Source organism: Mesoplodon mirus, assembly GCF_964341445.2.
Source record: "Mesoplodon mirus genome assembly, chromosome: 13".
Classification (NCBI taxonomy): domain Eukaryota; kingdom Metazoa; phylum Chordata; class Mammalia; order Artiodactyla; family Ziphiidae; genus Mesoplodon; species Mesoplodon mirus.
Window position 1 is genome coordinate 17,713,363 of NC_138989.1, and position 17,659 is coordinate 17,731,021.

The 17,659-nt window shown below is 49.9% G+C and overlaps 1 protein-coding gene across 4 annotated transcripts in view; it reads right to left on the minus strand.

Annotated features, from left to right (window-relative positions):
* CMKLR1 (chemerin chemokine-like receptor 1) overlaps positions 1 to 15,212 on the minus strand; it is a 38,084-nt gene extending 22,872 nt beyond the window's left edge. The window contains exon 1 of one of the 4 annotated variants that reach the window (XM_082640375.1): positions 14,949 to 15,212. The gene's annotated coding sequence lies outside the window, so the exon portion shown is untranslated. Of the gene's footprint in view, positions 1 to 6,613; positions 7,001 to 14,897 lie in introns of those variants that run through there. The other 3 variants (XM_082640379.1, XM_082640377.1, XM_082640376.1) reach the window with 3 other exon arrangements.
* Positions 15,213 to 17,659: the final 2,447 nt, after the last annotated feature.

Consider the following 17,659-nt stretch of genomic DNA (forward strand, 5'->3'; position numbering starts at 1 on the left):
TTGGTCTAGACATCCAGGGTTATGCATTGCTGGCTTAATGGGAAGAAATTTCTAGAATGTCTGGGAAAGGGCCTGAAGTGTGTGGCCCTCAGGGCATTCTCCCTGATGCCATTTCTCTGAACTGAAGTCTTGATACTATAAGCAGCAGAGAGCAGGACATTATTCTCTGTGACAAATGCTAGAACCCAGCCATGCTCTCCACCAGCCAGAGACGGGCCTGGGGTGTCACGACGCTCACTGCCCTGGGCTTGCTTGTCTGTTACCCTGTTCTATGGTAAAACGATGCTGACAAGGACACTCACGACTCCTGCAAGCATGCGTTTTCAGTCATTAACTTCTCCAGAGGATCTCTGTGTCCACTGAATATTAGCCCATGAGGACATATTTCTTCCCTACAAACACTTCATCGAGGGGTCAAGCATTCAAGGATTCTCTTGGAATGAGATGGCAAATCCACTGTGAGAGATCGGCTGGACCGGCCGTGGCCACAGGGGGCCACTGGGAGCACATGTCATCCACCAGGATGACATGGATGCTGGAGGAAAGAGTGGGTCCTACACAAAGCTCAAACAGGACCCTCTCAGGCCAGGTTCAAGGAGGCCAGAAGGAACTTTCTCCTTGTGACATCGAGGAAGCTGGAGTCAGGTAGAGTAGGCTTAAAATCCCAAATATGTTCCTGTGGTGGTCAAAGAGATAACAGTGATGAAAGCCACGGACATTAGCGTTTATAATATCTCTTCACAGTGGCACTTGCTTTAGCCTAATGGGCATCCATTCACAATTCTAAGTTGGCTTTTTTAATTTAAATTTTTGACTAGGCTACACAACTCCATCGAATTGGTGATGTTCAAAACTATCTAAAATTATAAAAAGAATGCAAATCCTCATTCTATCCTGCCACCATACACCCAGTCCCCACTGCACCCAAATCCTTTTGTTTCTTATGTCTCCTTCCAGAGTGTCTTTAAACAAATACAAATCTATATCCAAGTTCTTCCCTGTTTTGCATGAAAGTTGGTCTATTACACACACTATTTTGTAACTTGTCTTTCTTACCTAACAATATACCTTGGAGATGATTTCATATCAGTGTGTAAAAAGCACCCGTCCTTTTTGATGGCTGCATAGTATTCCATTATTGGATTTGCCTTCATTTACTTAACCAGTGTCCTGGGCACGGGCACTTGGCTTGTTTCCAGTCTCTTACTGTTAGAGTTCATCATCATGTATGTGTTACAGTATTACATGAAATCAGTGTGTGTGTGTGTGTGTGTGTGTGTGTCATTCCCCACTTATTCTTAATAGTGTCTGGGGCTCTCAAACCCTTTCTTTTATGATGAGCAAACAAGTCTTAAGCCCTTCCTTTGCACGGGCTGTTCTGTGATTTAATCCATCAAAAAAAAAAGAAAAAAAAAAAGCTTCAGAGCCGTGTAGACTGGGAACAGAAATGAATTCTGTGGTGTATGAAACTATCTGCAGAGTGTGGGAGACAGATTTAGGTCCGAGGCGCCCTCAACAACCCCAAAGGGTAGATCTGGAGCCTGTAGGTTCCCAGAGAAGAAGGCACTCAGGCTGGAGGAGGCACAGGACAGGGTAGTGACGGACCAGTCAGCAGATTTCTGGGGTCGACCCCGAGTTCAGAGCCTGGAGCCTGAGCCCATGGGAAGCCATTTTCTGGAGCTGGCTTGGCTGCCTTGAGCAGCCCACAGCAGCTGCCGACTTGAAGCTGTTTTCTGCTTTCATTCTGTTTTAAAATAAGGCCATGATCGCATTCCTGGGGTGTGGAGAAACCTCTCCCCTCCATGAACGGGCCCTGGCCATCCCTGCCCCTCAGGAAAGGATCCAAAATAATTTTCCACCCATTTCTCATGAAGAACAAATCTTGGCGGGCGACAGAGTGCCCACCCCACGCCCAGGCACTCCTCATCTCTCCCTTGTAAGACTCACATCTTCCCAACTTGGGACGGGCCCCAAGTGGCTGACAGAAGAGCCTTTGTCTCCCTCATCCCTCTTCCTCACCCTCCTGCCAAGAATCCTGGCAGCGTCTCACTGGTGTAGGTTTCCAAGGGCCCCTGCAGTTTGTAGCCACAAGTGGGGACCCTTGAAACTGCCGTGGTGCTGAGCCGTGGGAACCATCACCGTGAGCCCTCAGGATCCTTCCCATCCCTCACTTTGCTCCAGCCTCCCAAGAGCCCTGATACTACCCTCACTTCACAACTGAGGAAACTAAAGCTCAGAGGGGGTCAAGCAACTTGCCCAAGGTCACACAGTTTAAAAATGGAGGAATCAGGACTTGAACCCAAAGCCATGCTCAAAGTGTGATAGTGAAGAGGGCAGGCTCTGGGGCTGGGCCATCCAGGTTCAAATCCCAGTTCTGCCACTTACGACTTGTGAGACTTCTTTGTCACTTAAATTCTCTGTGCCTCACTTTCCCGATCTGCAAGATTGAACAGTAATAGTACATACCTCACAGAGTTGGTATTAGAATTAAATAAGAGAAGGAATACAGAGCATCCAGAACAATACCTGGTCCACGTTAAGTTCTCAGTAAATAATCTATCGCTGTTTCTGTTATTAGTGTTGTCAAGTATGATTACGATTCGTACGATTGCCTGACATTGCCCCAGACATGAATGTGGTACAGTCATAAGGGAGTGTCAGTATACAAAACCTCCTCTCAGAGCTTCTTTCACACTGAGGTGTAAATATCTGCTCACAGATTACATATTTCTCATTCATACATTCAGGAAACCTCACGGAGCCCATATTATCTGCCAGGTAGCGGGCGAGCAGCTAGAAATACAAAGATATAATTCCAAGTCCTAAGAAACCCAAAGCCAGGTTCCTCCTTCCTCTGCTCCTCTTTCCATGGCCAGAATCATAGATACTTACTCCACTTTGGCCTTCCTCTCCACAGCTCCCACCTTCTAAGGAAATGAACGAGCAACTTGAAATGAGTCCACCCCTCAGGTGAGGTCCACAGCCACACTAGCTCCGCCCACCATCCTGCTCCCCTCCCCCCAAGCCCGGACACCCTCCCTGCTGCAAGCATTCATTCATTCATCCATTCTATAACAGGAATAGACGCTGCGCCCTGGAAGCTCTACCACAGTCAAAGAAACAGTCCAGCAGCCATAAGCACTTCTAAAGAATTCAGATTTTACTGCCATCTCTCAAAGAACCACAAAGAATATTGTAGTAGGTGTTGGTGGCCCAGATCCCCTTTACCAGAGGGGGGCACCCATCCCACAGCTGCAGAGAACGCTAGATATCACAGCTCACCGCTGCCTCCTTCTCCTGAGAACTGCCCTCAGCCAAGCAGGAGCTGCTTCTCCCCGACTGCCATGGGGTACAATTCAGGCTCCAGAGTCCACCCACCCCCCGGGATCAGGCTGAGGCTAGTCACCACCTGAGACCATATTCTTGCTGACATCTTCCCTGTGCCCGATCCTGGAATGCAAATTTAAGGGTGTGCCCCCCCAAACCCACTAATCAGGATAGATAATACTTTCATGCAGTATTGAAAAATCAAAGCTAATGCACAGAAGGCACGATGAGCAAAATATCAAAATGTTCAATAAAGATGAGATCCAACCCTGAAATGGCATGACCCTGCCTGCCTTCCCTCACCAAATCCCAGCCCTGCCTGAGACACACCCTCACCACCTCCCATTCACCAAATCCTCACCTCAGGCTCTGCTTCTGGGGAGCCCCTGCCTAAGACAGATATCCAGCTCAGAAGCCACAACAAGCCTCTTGGGACTGTCTTTTGCTCATTCCTTTCCTGTGTATCTACCACCTTGACAGAGGCCCTACGACCCCCTCTCAACTCCTCCCCGCTCAGCCCCCTTCCCACCAAAATCTCGCCCTCTGTCCCAGCCAGAGCAGGCTCCCTGTGCCCCTTCCCAGCCCCCTCCTGTGTCCTTCTGAGCCACGATAAGCATCTCCCCCTTTCATTCTCTCTCCCCCAGTCCTCTCCCTCCCCACCCACTGCCTGGACTCTGAGTCATGACGGAGGCCTCACATGGCAACCATTGCATCCTGTTGCCCCCGTGGGGAACCCATGGTGTGCCTGGTACGTCCTCCTCTCTGAAGTCCAGCCCTGGCGCTGGCAGCGACAGCCTTCATCTCCACACCCAATTTCTCAGTTCTTTCTGGGCGCCCCACCTCAGCTGCACCCGTGCCCTCCCTCACCTCAAAGGAGCCCAAGAGACGCTCTGAGCTCAAGCGAACTCCTGAACCAGTTACATTTCCCAAACACTTCTGAGACTGTCCTAGACTTACCACTTTTCTAGGTTTGCCAAGTAAGGGCACGGCAGAATTAAAACTGTCTTTGACCATCTTCATCATTTCAGAAAACAAACAGTATGTTAATACTGACAAATATCGATGGGACATGGACTCATCCTTCTCAGCTGAAAATACTTCACTTTATGAAAAAATCACTCGATTGTCTGTGTTCTCTCTTTTTGTTTCTCTGCAGGCTGGTAAAAACTTGGCCAGACAGGTTCCAGTGGGCCGGGGTTCTCAACCCCCCTTTTGACATCAGAGGAAACTGAGACCCACAGAGCAGCTCTGTCTTTCCCGTCCAAACCCACGTCCTTGAATCTTCCCCAGAGGGAAACCACGCTGAGGTAGGAGGCCTGGGTTCCAGGCCCAACTCTGCTCCTAATTTTCAAAGAATCTGCACAAATCTCTTCCCCTCTCTGAGCCTCGAACCTGTAGATATTTCAGATGACCCTGAAGATGCCCTCTGGTCCAGCATTGAGGACATGGGGCTCAGACCCTGCCCGAGCTCAGGAGCCAGCACGGCTGAAGAAATGGTCTGGACACCCAGGCTTCTTTCTCTGACATCACGTTTGGGCCTCAGTTTCCTCTTCTGGGAATGCAAGTGTTGTGGTTAATGCTGTCTGGGTTCAAACTCTGGCTCTGCCTTTACCAGCTGTGTGACCTTGGGCAAGTCACTTAACCTCTCTGTGCCTCTGTTTCCTCACCTACACAGCGGAGAAGCAAGGGAAGAGGACTCAATTGTCTGTGAGTGTCCCCCGTCAGACCTGACGATCCATTCATTCTCTACCCCAAATTTCTCCAAATGAACCACAGAGATAGGAATCAGGTGAGGGGCCTCTCCCTGGAGCTGAGCCAAAGATTTCCAAGGGACACAGTTTTGGTCTTTAAATGGATGGGAATATTACAGTGTTGAACACAAAAGTCCCATGCTTTTTTTTTTTTTTTTTTTTTTTTACAAAGCGTATGCCCTCAAAAGAATTATGTGTGTTTTAAAAATAAGGCACACGACCTCAAAATAACTTTAGTGAGGGTTGGTTTTCTGTAAGGGAAAGAGGGTGCTTCAAGTGATGCCCCAGATCCTGTCCCCCAAAATATCAGGGGGTGGCCCTCTGCTGTTGGGGCTCATGTGTTCATTCCCTCGCTAAGGGTTAATGAGGGCCCATGATTCAGGGTGCAGGTAAGTGCTTGGTTTTGCCCAAAGATGCTCCATCCACTCCAGCTCTGGAAGATGTCGGTTGGCTCAGAGCACTGGCTGTCGAAGAAAGGAGGGGGAAGGGGAGAGGAGTGGAGGGAGAGCCAGAAGGGATGGAGGGGTCCCGGGGGCAGGAGGTGCATTGAGAAGGCAGGGGCCAGGCAGCCGGCCTTCTACTCAGCTCCCCACGGTGGCCCTGATCCACATCCCATGAGCTTCAGAGCCCCCTAAGGAACTTGAGTGTCTGGGGTGCCCCCAGCATTTCCATATGACATCCTAGGGGAGAAACCAGCCAGCCCCCGCCCCCGCCCCCACCCCGGGGAAGCCAGATGACGCCCAAAGAGGCCTTTCAGGCGCTTCCAGAACTGATGGCTGCTCCAGGGCCAGGGCCGCCTTTGACGTCAGCCCTGCATCCTTACAACCACCAGAGATGGAGCTGACGCAGCCCCAGTTTTCAAGAACACGGCTCTCAGCGAGGCACAGCAACTTGCCAAAGCGCCACAGCGAGAAAGCAGAAAGGGGCAGAGCTTCTCACTAAATCTGCCCCATCGCCGGGGACACGGACACCTAGAGACAAAGTCGTGAACGCCACACGCTTACCGAGCTCTGGGCCCCCAGCTAAGTGCGTCCCCCACATGAACACCCAATTCCAAGTTCCCCAACCCCAGTTTCTTTCCTTTAAACAAATGGCATGGCAAATACCAAAATAACAAAGATAAAAAATAAAATAGGGCTTCCCTGGTGGCGCAGTGGTTGAGAGTCCTGCCGATGCAGGGGACGCAGGTTCATGCCCCAGTCTGGGAAGATCCCACATGCCGTGGAACGGCTGGGCCCGTGAGCCATGGCCACCGAGCCGGCGTGTCTGGAGCCTGTGCTCCGCAACGGGAGAGGCCACAACAGTGAGAGGCCTGCGTACCGCAAAAAAATAATAAATAAATAAAATAAAATAAAATAAAATGTGCCCTCCCCTAGATCCATGTCCCCCCACCAAAGGCCCTGTGAGGCAGTGTCGTTCCCATTTCACAGATGAGGAAACCAAGGCTGCAGAACTAGGAAGGCAAGGAATTTGAAGCCAAGCAGTCGGATTCCAGAAACTCCGACCACCGTGCCATCCTGCCTCTCCAAACACACCTTGACGAGCCGTGCTTCTCTCCCTGGTCTCCCGGCACTGGCTCTAATGCCCACACAGGGAAGGAAGGATGCCTGAGTGAGGGAACAGTTTTACCAGTTCAGCAGAAGGTGACAGGGACCCCAGTCTCTTCATCCAGGTCACAGGACACAGCCTTAACCACCCTCAATCACCGTGGCCCGTGGGCTCTGGCAGAAAGCCGCAGGCAGGCAGGCAGGCAGGCAGTGTAGACATGAGTGTGCCAAGATTGCAACACTTACCCTCATGGCCTCCCAGAAACCTGTTCGGTTTCTCTGAGCTCTGCTGATGTGCAGCTTTGTCACATTAAAAAAAAAAAAAAAAAAAGTCAATGCAATTCTACAAGAAAAGGGAGGAACAGAGAGGTCCCAGTGGAAGTATGAGGAAGTGGTAACACAGACGTCTATGGAACTGACTCAGTCACTGCCTGTCCTCAGGTCCTTGAAGCAGGGGAGGCTGCTGCTTACTAACCTCCAGGAAGATCCCAGGCCAAAGGCTCCCGTCACCCGTGTCCAAAAGCCTGAGGGTCCACCACTGTGGACACGCTGTGCTGGCTTAAGGCACTAGGCTCACAAACCCCTCTCCTGCGAGCTGTCATCAGCTGCAAACACCTCAGGGTGAAGGAGTTGATCCCTTTGGTTTTCAGTAGAACATCTGGATGAGAAGAGTCTTCTGAGGGATGGGGCATGAGATTCATTAAGTTTTGATCGAGCTCTCAAAGATAAATGAGATAACCCTGACTGGCGTAGGGAGAGTCTGTGGCATCAGTGGAAAGGCCTGGAAATCACAGAGGAGGAGGGTAGGTGAGCTCTGGAGAAGGGACCAGGAGAATAGGAACAGCCCTTGTGGTGTCCAGGTAAACGAAGGGCAAGGCTCAGGAGCCTGACTCCTTTCGTTGTGAGCTGTGTGGCCTTAGGGAGCCAATTAACCTCTCTGATCCTCAATCTCTGAGCCTCATCCTTCACAGGAAAAAAATAACTGCCAACAGTCTGGGGGTTGGAGCAGAAGGGGGTGATTAAAGAATTCAATCTCATTTCAGGTAGTATTTACCAAGGACCTGCCACATACCCCATTTTCAGGGCGCAGAAGTCTTTGCAGGGACCCACTAAGTGCGGGACCCAGTGCTAAGCCCTTTACATGGATTATCTCCTTTAATTCTCACCACACAACTCAGGGCAGAACCTGCCAACACTCTCATTTACAAGTGGGGAAACCGAGGCTGAGAGAGAGGAACCGACCCGAGATCACCCAGCTGGTCATCAAGCGACTCAGGATTCGAACCCAGGTCTGCCTTACTCCAAACTGAATCATTACTCTGAGGGCCCCATCAAAGCACAAAAAGCCAGGGCCACTGGAGATGGGACATGTTCCCAAGGCAGAGAGGGAGGCTGTGAATTAGGGAATGGAGGAGGGGTGAGCACACATGTTTTCTCCAGGCCTCAGTTTCCTTAGCTGTAAAATGGGACAGTTTGTCCCATCTCCCACATTTCTGATGGGTCTGTGTGACACCAGGAGAGGAATGACTGGCCCCCGAAGAGGATCTTGGCGGTGGGGAGCAGGATTGGGCAGAAGTCCGGCGTGGTCTCGGCGAATGAAAGCTCCCTGTCCCTTCAGACAGTGGAAACAATACACAAAGCTCTTGGAAGGAGGAATTTGGGGGCGCTGCTGGCTTCCCAGCCCCTGGAAAGCGTGAGCTGCCAGAGCTGGGAGAGGGCCGAGAATATGGAGCAGACAGGATGCGTGGAGCCAGGGCCAGCCCAGTGGGACGGGGCAGATGAGCAGCGTCGCCCAGCCCGGCTCCGGGGAGCTGCCCTACCCTTCCCCAGGGTCCTGGCTCTGACTTCCCTCATGTCTGAGGCTTTTCACAGGAGGGCAGGGAAACACAGAAAAGGAAAGGCTCATTTAAGCCAGTCAGGCCCCACTGGTCCCAGGAAAAGAGAGACCTGTGATCTGGGGTCTCTACCCAGACCCTGCCATGTTTTCAGGCCAAGCCGGGAAGTGGAGGGGAAGCTTGGGGTGAAGCTCCGACCCTGGCACCATCCACACCTGGCATTTCTAGCCTCTCACAGCTCAGGACTTTTGGTCCCCGCTGCTCAGCCCATCACCTGAGCCAGCCCCTCATGCTCAGGCCACAGCTGGTCTTCAGCCCCGACTCTGTGCCACTCTGCATCTCACGTAAGCCAGCCAACACCCTCCACCCCGTGAGGAAAACCCTTTAATCACCCCCAATTTACAGTGGAGGAAACTGAGGCTCAGAGAAGTTAAGTGTCCTCTCCGAGGTCTCACAGCCAGCGAGGGCAGAGGTGGGTTTCAAAACAGGTCCGTGAGCTGGCAGAGTCCCGCTTCTACCCCGGGGGGCCGTTTCTTTCTTACTCAAGGGATGTCGTTTTTCTTCCTGACCCAAATCCCTGACCATTGAAGAAGGCCCCCTGTGAGTCGCATCTGTCATAAAAGAGACTGAAAATTGCCTGAACTCCCCGAAGACCTGCTCTTGACGTCAGTCAGCTCTACACCCTGGCGATGGAGGGGGCCAGCAGACCCTTCAATGCCCAGCCCGGTTCATCTGGCTCCAGCGGGCAGTGGCCAAGTCCCTCTCTCCGCAGTAAACGTATCCCAGGCCGGCCACAGGTGCCACCCTAAGCCAACTCTCTTTAACCCTGAAGGAAACACCTCGTTTCTCCCAAGTTCCGCGCCTACAGCTGTCAGCAAGTCCTGGATGTGCTAGGAGAGGAGACCCAACATTCAGCCAAGAAAGCCACCAATGCAAAGAAATATTCTCTCCTCCGAGCTGGTTTCTGGACCAGACAACCCAGGAGATGAAGCCACTAACCAACATGCCCTTCTGCCAAGTTGGAATTTCAAACTCAATTAATTTGAGATTGTCTGGAATCTTCACTCATCCAAATGTTCGAGTTTAAGCACCAAGTTTGGAGAGGGCAAGGTCTGGGGGCAACAAGATGCTGTTCCAGTGAAATGGGGCATACTGGACCACCCAGCAAGTTGCATGGGACCTTCAAGGCCCTGCAGAACATCCAGGCTCCCTCCGGCCGTTCCCTGCTTCCATTCGCCACATCAGATATTCCTCACTCGTCAAGCCTCCAAATCTCCGCTCACGTTGCTCTCCCAGCCAGAAATATCTTTTATTTCTGGCCAAGTTTTCCTCTAGGCGCTCAAGGCCAATCATCCTTGGAACCAGCTCAGGTGCATGCTCCCTTCTCCAGACACTATTTCCTGACTTCCCCGATCAAAGCTACCCCCTCTTAGCTCCCGTGGTAGTTTGGGTGCTGAATGCACCAGGCAGGCACTGATGGGAGTGTCTTCAACAATTGAAAAGGCCGCGGTCAAAAAGGCCCAGGTTGAAACTCATTTGAGACTTCTGACCTCCAGAAAGGTAGGATCATAAATGTGTATTGTTTTAAGCCACAAAGTTTGCAGTGGTTGTTATAGCAGCAACAGGCTCATACACTGACTATCTGAGCAATTCGTTCATCCCACGCCCCGGAATTCATAGATTCTGAAAACTGTTCAAACAAATTCTGATAACAAGGGATGGGCATATTTTAAATGTCCCCTGGCCCTAATCACCACCCCCAGATCACTGATTGAACACTGCAGAACTCAACAACTCTGAAACAAGAGGAAACTGAGGCTCAGAGACCAGAACCCAGGTCTGCCTGGCTACACCCCACCAGGCCTCCTGTGTCTCTGACCCCTGAGCTCCAGGAGGAGAAACTGAGCATGCTAGCCACTGCTTCTTGCACCAGTCGCCCCCCACCCCCCACCTAACCCGCATTCTTGCACAAGAGCTGCTCTCAGTGGGATCCCAGGGCCAAGATCAGAGGACCCAAGTCACATACCCCAAGAAAGCAGAACCGATTCTGAATTCTGCCTGGATAGCAGCTGACCCTCTGCTGAGTCAGCTGCTGATACTTCCAAGGTTGCCAGAGTGTGTCTATGGTGGGTGGGACGCCCCCCACTGCCCACAGAGACCAGGACTCCCCCATGGGGCAAGGCATGAAGCCAGGAGACTGCCTGAAATGACCTTTCCTGTGCTGGGAACCCGAGGTCACAGGGCACAAGATGCCCACATCACCCTCTGCGTACAAACGTGAATATCAGTGCCCACTTCCCCGGGAATAAAAATAGAAGCGCCTTCGTTGAGCTGGCCATGTGCTGTGCTCATGTATATTTTTACGTATATTAACTCATTTAACACCCAATAACCCTGTGAAGTAGTAGACCCTGAGAGTATCCCCCCCTTAGAGATGAGGACTCGGAGGGGGAAGGAGGTTAAAGGGCAGAGACGGGGTCTGAACCCTAGAGCAGGTGGCTGTGGAGTTCATGCCATGTCATGCTGTCAGCCGATGCCAGCCTGACATTGTTTCTTTCTCTGACAGCACCGTGTAGAATTAACATGGCCTCTGGCTTCCATCCAGCAGGGCAAGAAATTCTACTCTTCCTCTATCATGCTTGTGCCCAACGCTGCAAAAATATAGAGGTTCCAAAAGGGAAGTATTGTAAATTAACTGGTGTCCTAATTTTGCCTGAAAACAGCACGTCCTGGGAGCCAGAAGCCAACCCTGCATCCCAGGCCCAAGGCTAGGGCCTCGCCCTCAGCCAGGGGCACATAAGGAGTCCTGAGCTGGGAACCAGAGCCCCGGGTCTTAATCCTACCAGGTGACCTTGGGAATGTAGCTCAACCAATCAGGGCCTCACTTTCCTCAGATCTAATACGGGGGCCAATGTAACTACCCTCACAGCCCCTCCACAGTCCCACGAGGGCAGGAATCCTGTCTTTTTCATCACCCTGCCTTGTGGAATGCCAGACACAGAGCAGGTGGTAATAAATGTTTGTTGAGTGACTGAATAAAAGTCTATGTGACAAGTTTGCCTCCCCTCCCCCAAAGGTCTTAAAAACAGGGACTGGGCTGACCCATCTTAGGTTCTCGCACAGGTACAGCTTTCACTCCTCCGTGGGTTTATTCACACAGGAAATCATCCACAAGCACCTACTACGTGCCTGGCCCAGTCAAGGCCTCGGTGGCATCCAGGACCCACACACAGCCTCAGCTGTGTCCTCACACGCCACCCCCTTCTCTTTTTTCTGGCCAGTGACTATAATACTTAGTCACAGTGGGCTTCCTCGGCCCAAGACAGCGACCCAGCTGCCTTCTAAATAGCAAGCTTGGCCCATTCTGGGGACTTGGACAATAATTCCTTCACTTCCACTTCCTTATACCCCGTCCTGGGGAAATACAGCCCAAGGAAAACCCCTACCCTAACCCCACACATGCACTGGCACACACACACGCACGCTTGCACACACACACTCCAATGTGCAGTAGGACCCTAGGACAGAAGTTGGATTTTCTGAGTTCAAATCCCAGCTCTTTTGCTTATGAGCTGTGTGACTTTGGGCAAGTCCCTTTACCTCTCTGAGCCTCATTTTCTTCCTTTATAAAATGGGAATGCTAATCATGAAGCCTTTCCATGTAGTGTTGTAGGGAGATTCAATGAGATAGTGGATACAAAAACCTTTGGTTCGTAAATGTGATTTGCTCAACAACATTGTTATTTTTGTTTCCTTTTTCCAGGAGGGAAAGAGAATGGCAGTTGCCTAGGTTTCAAGGACATCCATGTTTAGGGGGCCTGGAATGTGGGAATTTACTCAGTCTATTTGATGGGGATTATTTTGAGGATAGGAAAGTATTTGTGGGTCCAACATCACCATGTTAACTTTAAGATTAACTAATGAAAATTTAGAATTTAGAATCAGAGACTGGAAGAGACTCAAGAGGTCACCGTATTTGTGGCAGAGACAGCTAGCTGTCCACAAAAATTCGTTTTCCCTTCCACAGTACACAGCCATAGATGGGAAAGAGCCACCCTTGCCAAGCGCTATATTTCACAGACTCCTTTGCAACTAGATTGGTCCCATGACTAGTTCTCATGTGTGGCAGAAAACAGTTAAGAAGCAAACATGCCCCCTCCATGCTTTCTTTCCTTGGTGATGATATCCAAGGGATAGTCGGAAGGTGAGATGGCTCCCTGAATCACTGTGTGGAAGAGGACAACCCTCCACTCACAAATACCTGCCTTATAACAAACATCTGTTTTGTTTGAGCCATGATACACGCTTGGGTCTATTTGTTACTGCACCTATTACCCTAATACAACATTCAACCTCCTTATTTACAAATGAGACGATTAGGGCCAGAGAATGAGAGTACCTTGCCTAAGGTCACACAGCAAATTCAGCAATGATTAAGAACTTTGGTGTCTTAACAATTTGGAGTAGATTTTGCAGTTTTCAACCTGCCCCCGAGAGCCATGAGGATTCCGAGAGGCCCTTCAGCAGTGAGACTTAAGTTCAGTGAGCTGCCGTCTGCAGTCCTCCACTTCTGTTTCTACTAGAAAAACAGCACTTTTATCTGTCTTCAAATTGCACTTCTCCATATTTTCATCAGAAGAAAGGGCTCTGTGGCTTAAACTAACGTCAAAGCCCGAATGCTGGGTGATGTGGTCTGACTTTCTGTGGTACAAGACCAAGTTTTGCTTCTTCTCCACCATTGTCTCCTGGCCTCAGCTGCTGACACAGGGCATGTAGACTCACAGAAGGTCATAGATATTTGCTTAGAAAGGAAAAAAAGAAGCCTCAGCGTGCAAAAAAGAACCCAGAAACTTGGACAAAGGGCAAAAAGAAAAGACACTTAGCTCAGTGGTTCTCAAATTTTAGGGTGTGTCAAAATCACTGGGGGTGCTGATTCAAAATGCAGACTCCTATACCCCATCCTCAGAGATTCTGACTCAAAAAACTGATGCTCGTGGTCCCAGGATTGCCCTTTGAGAAGTCCTGAGTCTAATTCGACAGCAAGAACTACAGGGAAGATTGGTCTTGAAAAGGAGGTCAGGGATGACAAAAAGGAAGCTGGGGGCTGGGCCCTTGCATAGAGAGAGAAGGTAGACCCAAGGCTCAGCCACTTGCTCGCTGGCCTCTCTGAACCACATAGGTCTGAATGATCAGACAGACATCAAGTAAGAGTTACTTGAGTATAATAATCTGCTGTTTGCTCATAACTTTGCCAAACGCTGGTCCAAATGGCTCACCCATTTAAAATGTGCTAATTTGAAAGCAGAGAGGGGAGTGGAATATGTTCAACAGATACCACTGGCAAAGGGTGCGTATCCTTCATATACAAAGAACTCTTAAATCTCAATAAGAAAGGAGAGAAACATGCCAGCAAGGAACAAATGGGAATAGACTTGAGCAGGATAGTCATAAAATGAACAATAAGATTATAAAGGTTATTCAGAATGAATGAAGGAATGCAAAGTCAAGCAGCCAGATGTTATTCTCACCTTTCCCATCAGGGAAGTTTTAGGAGATGGGTAGCAACCAGTGTGGGTGAGGCTGTGAGAATATCACACCCCAATACTGTGCCAGGGGAGTGGAAGCCGGCACGACCTTCCAGGGCAACAGCCTCAAAAGACTTAAAAACACGCGAACATTTGAGCCAGCAATTTCACCTTAGGAAAGGTATCCATAGGCCCAAACACGCAAAGATGATGTACTAGGAGCAGCCTTTGCAGTGCTGTTTATAATAATGAAAAAAATAAAAAAGAGGAAGAAGAAGGAAGCAACCACATGGAGGAATGATTAATAAATCCCAAGTCACCCTCTCTGTGCAGCCATTAAAATGTATATTGGAGGAACATAGAAAATACAGATGCAGGTTCATGATCCGTGGTTAAGGACAAGGTAAGGTATGAAACGAGATGTTGGAAAAGCATGTGTGTGTCCACATTTAGATACTCCTATGTGTCTGGTACATTGTAGGCACTCAACAAACATCATAGGTCAAGTAGTGAGAGGGTGAGTGAGAGGCACCCGAAGGTTCACCTCTGGGTTAGGAACCCCTTCTTTCCTCTCCATAGCTGAGCGGTAGGACAGTCCAGCAGCTAAGAAGGTGGGCTATGCAGACCCTCATGTCATTTGGATCTCAGCACCCAGCCCCGCAACCCCCAATCTGACTCTCAGTTTCTTCACCTATAAGATGTGGACAATGAAAGCATCTCCCTTGTAGGGTTTTTTGTGAGCATTAACCGAAGGGAAACACTGAGCTCACTGCTTTTATAACTATGGTGACCTCGCTGGTTTTTTACAATTAGCATGCATTACTTTGGAAATCTGAAAACCATAATAAAGCTATTTCCATTTTGACAAAAATTACATTTTACCAAGAACCAAAGAACTTCTCTCTCTATTACCATTTCCCCTTTCCTGGCGCCTCTGGGTGATGTCAGAGCGGAGCGTGATACCTTGTGGCTGGTCTCCGCCCAGGTGTTCCCAAGGGTTCCGTGACTTCAGGCCACTCGAGGTTGTGCAGGAGACCCGTGTTCCCCGACTTCTTTCTTGAAATCACACCGTCCTTTGGCTGTGGCCGTTTGCCCAGAAAGCAGTTCATCCATTCATTCAAGGACCCCTCAAATAGCCCAGAGTTCAGCCCCACTAGAACATTCTCATCCCCCGGAGGCTCCCAGGGAGACCCCAGTCTGTCCTGCGCTCTTTGCTCACCAGGGCTGCTGTCCTGAATGGGACAGGCCTCTGCCAGAGAAACAGCTGGAGGGAGGAGAGAAGGAGGGGCAGGAAACCGGGCTGACCCGAGGGCGGGGGCGGCCAGCTGCGGGGAGCGGGGCTGTCAGGGGAGCCTGCCTGTCGAGGGTGGTGGCTGATGGCGAGGCCTGCTGGGGACGACTCGCCCCTCTGGGAGCTGGGAGCTGTGCTCACCGTCTGAGCACAAACCAGGAGCACATGTGGGCCCCGGGCAGCTGTGGGAAGCACGTCTGCTCCCAGCAAGGGCCTCCGGAGCTCCAGACAGACTACGTACAAGGGAGACTAGCTGCCGGATATCCCACCACCTTGGGTCACCTCCTCACCCCAGGCGTCTGTACGTCCTTCCACCTGGATGCCCTTCCTGCTTCCTGCCCCTATTCGTGGCCTGATGACCTCCTGCTTCCTTTTGTTTTCAGTGGGGGGGGGTGTTAAATTAAAATAGCGATGTGGTCTTTTTTTTTTAAGTATCAAATGAACAAAGATTAAAATGTTCTGTAATATTTGATTTTAGTCAGTGTTACAGGGAAGCAAAATCTTATCCATCATTGGAATATACATACATTCATGTACCACTTCTAGAAAGCTAACAAACTACATCAGACCTTTAACTATGTTCAGACCTTGTGTTGTTTAAATATAAATTCTGTTTTCATCCTAAACCCAGCTCCCCAGAGATAAATATCATTAACATGTTGGTATGAACACATGCACATATATATTTTATATATAAATGTAAAATGGCTCAGTCATGCTCTGTGTACCATATTGTAACCTGTTTTTGCATTCAATGATTATATATATAAAATATATGTGTATATGTATATATACCTTACCATATTTTAAACGTTGCTAATTATTTCATTTACTCAGTGTACCGTAGTTTATTAAATCAATACAATACTTTGAGGGTGGATGATTAGGTTACTTTCAACTTTTCGATTATAGTGAGCACACCATTGCACACTTGTCCAATTACTTTATTATACAAATTTCCTATGAACATGTTTATTATTCAAAGAGTCGCCCACTCTCTCTTCATGTCTCAGCTTGGAGCCACCTCCCAGGTAAGACTTCCCTGCCCCTTGGGGGACTGCTCTGGGCTCCCCCCCATCACAGCACTGATGCAATGTTGTCCCAGCTTGTTAGGGTGTCTCCTTCCCTTGCACTAGGAACTCCTTGGGGAAGGGTCTGTGTTTTGTTCCCTGCTCTATCCCCAGCGCTAAGCACGGTGCCTGGCAACATCACCATCATCAGTGAATAATCTAAATAGCTGACAGCCAGGCAGTGTGCTAGAAACTTGATACTTAATCCTTATGAAGGAAGGAAGCAGGCACTATTTCTGCCCCCATTTTGCGATGAGAAAATTGGGACACAGAAAGGTTAAGTCACTTGCCCAAGGCCACACAGCTAGTAGGGGGCACAGCTGGGATTCCAACCAGGCCACCTGGCTCCAGAGCCCCACCTTTAGCCTCCAAACTAAAGAACTAACAGAAGGGCCCACTGTGTGCATTGCCCTGTGCCAGGTGCTTTCCGTGGAGTAAGTAGTGAACCAACAACGCTGCAGGAGGTGACACTTGCCCATTTTACAGATGAGGATTCTGGGGCCACGGAGGGAAAGTCATCTTGCCAAGGGTGCCCAGATCATGCCAACAGAGGCATGACTGAACCCAGGTCTGTCTGATTCCAAAGCTGGGGCTGCTGAAAATAACCTGTGAAAAAAGGAAAAGAGAAGGGGAGGGGTGGGGGAGGGGATGAGAAAAGGTAACAGAGAAAAAGGGAAGGAGGGGGCATAGGAAAGAAGGAAAGGAAAAAAGGAAGGAAGGGAGGGAGGGAGGGGGAAGGAGGGACATCTGCTCTTCTTGGGCCTCCAGAACTTTGGCAAGTGGGGAAACATGTCCTTCACCATATGACCAGCCCGAGAACCTCATCTTCTCTCCCCACCATCCTCAACCCTTAATTCAGTGAGGTTTACACTTAGAAAACTATCTGGTTTAATGCTTTCATTTCAGAGATAATAACTGGAAGCACAGAGAGGTTAAGTCACTTGCCCAAAGTCACACAGCTTCCTAGGGTCAGAAGTCAGACCCAGCCTGACTCCAAACTCCTCTCCTCCCCACTCTGCCAGGCTAGCCCATGCAAATCCTTACTGTACAGATGGGAACATTGGATCCAAAGAAGGCAAGGGACTCGCCCAAGGTCACCCAACAGTTAGCAGTAGAGCAGCAGCCCCAAGTCTCCTGGTCCAAAGGAGAGGACACTTCCACCATGCAAGGGGGATCCTATACATCACCATCTAAAGGTTTGTCACTAATACAGACCAGTGGTACTCAAAGCATGGATTCCGGACCAGCAGCAGCAGCCTTGCCTGGCAGCTTGTTAGAAATGCAGGCTCTTAACAAGCCACCAAGGGGTTCTG